The sequence below is a fragment of the Crocodylus porosus genome, unplaced genomic scaffold (assembly GCF_001723895.1).
Source record: "Crocodylus porosus isolate Cpor-Errol unplaced genomic scaffold, CroPor_comp1, whole genome shotgun sequence".
NCBI classification, from domain to species: Eukaryota; Metazoa; Chordata; order Crocodylia; family Crocodylidae; genus Crocodylus; species Crocodylus porosus.
In genome coordinates this window covers 1,911,356-1,914,988 of record NW_017728931.1, presented here as the reverse complement: position 1 = coordinate 1,914,988, position 3,633 = coordinate 1,911,356, and the positions used below count along the sequence as shown (strand labels likewise).

The 3,633-nt window shown below is 40.2% G+C and overlaps 1 long non-coding RNA gene across 1 annotated transcript in view; it reads right to left on the bottom strand.

Moving 5' to 3' along the window:
* Positions 1 to 747: 747 nt before the first annotated feature.
* Positions 748 to 3,633, bottom strand: part of LOC109316181 — a 13,768-nt gene continuing 10,882 nt past the window's right edge. Inside the window, exon 2 of the long non-coding RNA XR_002102745.1 lies at positions 748 to 1,340. This is a non-coding gene — a long non-coding RNA (uncharacterized LOC109316181). The remainder of the gene's footprint in view (positions 1,341 to 3,633) is intronic.

Sequence of the window (3,633 nt, the reverse complement as noted above, 5' to 3'; positions counted from 1 at the left end):
GAAACACAGGCACACAGTGCTGAGCAAATCTTTGGTTTTGGAAAAGAAGTGGTTCAGTCTTGTAGAGGAATAAGCTAATGACAAGTAATCTGGATTCCATCCAGGAATGTAGTAAATTTTAAAATAGCTGCTTCTGCTCTTAGCACAATAAATCAATGTATTATAAACATGATTTTTGTATTATAAAACTCACTGCTTGTTAGATACTTTGCAAGAGTTATGTTCTTGCATGGGTTACCATGGTAACAATGACACCTGCCTCGAGACACATTTTAGAAAGGTACCACCACATCTGACAAGGAGTCAGAGGCCTGACTACCTGTAGCCTTCAATTTCCTTTCCCCAGCTTGACTGAAATTTCTTTGTCTTTCTAAAACCCGTATCCCAGCACTTTTGGCAGCCTATGATTTCTTTAGTCTCGCTATACTATGTTGGCTTTCAAAGTCTGCTCCGTGTCTGATGAATCTCACAGAAATATTATCAGGTGTACAAGATGGCAGGTGGAGCGACCACTTTTAAATTCCAGTGGTCAAAGTGAAATGTCTGCAGGGCACAGATTGACTCTGCCTGAAAAAGAACATGTGCCACAGCAGGAAACATCACTCAGTTCTGATTTTCTAAGGGAAAGGTGAAAGTGATTCTCTGTTTTAAATACACTTGAGCTAGATTCTTGTGCCCTCTGCCAGTTGCATTGTAAATATTTTCATATTCCCCAGGTCCTGCTATATACACCAGACACACATAGCCTGAAAGGTAGCATCGTTTGTTTAATAAAGTATTTTCTTTTTTTAAAAAAGTTTACAAGACGCATGTATTTCACATAATTTATCGATGACTTTTTCTTTTAATAACTTAAACACATGCACAAAAACAGTACTCCCCACCCTGGTGTTAGGTGGGTATTGAACAATATACAGTAGTATACGCAGATTTATGGAAACAGGTAGCACATGACAGACACCACACCATGAGAATCGAAATACAAGCTCCAGAGTTCAAGTGTCAATTTAAGGAAAACCCTGATTTATTTTTGGAGATGAATCCTGTTTTGTTATCAGGTGTTCTGCTGTGATCTGCATAAAGGCAAATTCCCCTCCAATTCAGTAATCATGTGAAAACACAGAGACAACAAAAATGCCATGAATCATTTTCACTACTGCTACTACGTATTAACGATTGAAACCGGTAACATTCCTTTGGTTATTTTTAATACAGAATGATGTTGTTTCTATTTTCCTGTTTTTTGTTCTTTCCCGAAGTCCTTTGAGTGGCTCTGAGGTTAATGGAATTGAGATCTTTTGTGCATTCTTAGGGGTCCAACGTAGCCTTTGTACAGCAAACTGTTAAATGCAAATAAATAAAAACATCACTACAGACATAGTGGAAACTGAACATGGTTCTTTCAAAACATGTACAGAAAACTATGTTTGTTCATTAACACACCACTTAAATTAATACTGAATTATCAGTTTATAACACTCCCCAAATGTTATGGTTTACCACCAGCCTTTCAAATGACATCCAATAAACAGAAATGTTCCAGGCTGTCAGCAAAAATGTGAAATCTCAATTATGAAAGTCCCACCTTTCCTGCACACGTTCCACTTATCTGCACCAGTCCAGAGCAACATTCGATATAGAACCCAACAAAGAACATCCACAACAGAGAGCTAAAATCAAAAATAAAACCCCACACAAAAAAGGAAAAGCTGAGCAGCAATGGAAAAGTCACGTTTAAATTCTTGCAGCATAATTGTGACACCAATAATTGCTGAGCTAGTAGTAAACTTTTGTTTTATTTTCTCTTACCCTGCCACTAGACACATTTAAGTCCAATGTTAAAACAAGATGTTGCAATATGACCCAAACCCTATTGCTCGGGAGTATATAAAATATGAAACAACACAAAAGGCTAGCTTGATTACAACTGTTTTAATTTGTACAAGCCTAAATTTAATTGCAGCAATGACGCAAATATTTCTTGCATCAAAACAAACCTTTGGTGAATAGCTCTTTGTTAGGAATTCTGCGTTATCATCTGTCCAGACTTGTGGCAATGCCTCCACATCCACACAGAGAGGGACCACTATAGATTAGGGCTGATTTCTTTTGCTAGAATGTGTCCCAAGTAGCAGCTGCACAAGTAATGACTACTTGCTAGTGAAAAAATAAGAACAACTGAAACTGCATCCTGCAATACTAAAACCTGAGGGAGCATCTATGCTACTACAAGCCTTTTTCTCAGAGTGAACTGCAGGCTAGCTAGTATTAGGTAAACCATCCAGGCAGTGAGAGGTAGAAGACAAACTATACTAACGACTGAAACATAGGATGATCTGCAAGTCCAACCCCAGACACTATTACTTCTTGGAAGTTTATTTCCTTCCCTTCTCAAAGTCTTCCCTGGACTAATTAATGGGAAGGCCCTGATGCCGCAAGCAAATTTACTTTTCTGGGTCATATTGGGGTACCTGACCTACCTGAATACAGAAATCATCCTTGTAGACCTAACCATTAAAACTTTAGGAGCCCAAAGTGCTGGAGAGCAGGGCAAAGTCTAGCTGCACCAGTCTAATCATATATTGCAATAGTGACAAACTGAGAACTCAGATGCTCATAGGATAGGAGCACTGATTTCCTATTGGCAAAGGCTTACATTATCAAAAGCAACTAAGTGATTTAAGCACATAAAGGGCACTTTTACATGTGCTCTACAGGTGGCAGGGGGCAGAGATGCTTTAATTAAAGCGCCATAGCATCTCCACGCTTCAAAATGGCAGTGGGGGTGCTTGAACTAAAGCTCATCCAACAAGCTTTAGTTCAAGTGTCCTCACAGCAATTCTGAAGCGCAGAGACACTGATACACAAGATGTGAGAGGTTACTGGAGCATAGTAATGACCACCCTCCAGCAGACTCGATTAATTACAGCATGTTGAAGCAGCCTCCACACTTGTGTACAGGCACCCAAAAAAAGTCTTAACCTTCCAAGGTGCTCAAACTACTTGGATACTTTTGAAAAATTGGACCCCACATCAGTAGAAGCATTAAAGAAACTCCTGAAAAACCCAATGTATGGGAGCAGTGTTTATAAGAGATTAAAAGGGGGTCACAGTAAAGAAGCCTAGGGACCAACCCTAAATGTGATGATTTCCCTGCCTGAAGTTCCTGAAAAACAGTTACTGTAAAAAGTGGGTGGGCTACTCTCTTCCTCCTCCCCGTACTTTTGTGTCTCAGCCTTAAGGGTCAGTGTGTTACCAAATAGATGCACTAACGGATTTTCAGGACTCAGTCATGGTGGAACAGAATGGCACCTAGGTGATTAATACATGGAACAGAATTTAGCCCTAAGTGTCTGTCAAGGGCATCTCCTGGGATGCTTAAGGTACCCAGAGACAGCAGGCTGTCACCCTGAAAAAAAGTACTGAGAGCTCTTAGGAAGACTGCAGTCATAATTGGAAGATGCATTTCTGGTCTCCCTCTCACTTTGAAATGATTTCATAGACATAGACATTAGGGCTGAAAGGGACCTCGGGAGATCATCGAGTCCAGCCCCCACTGCCCAAAGGGCAGGAAGTCAGCTGGGGTCATAGGATCCCAGCAAGATAAGCATCCAATTTACTCTTGAAGGTGTT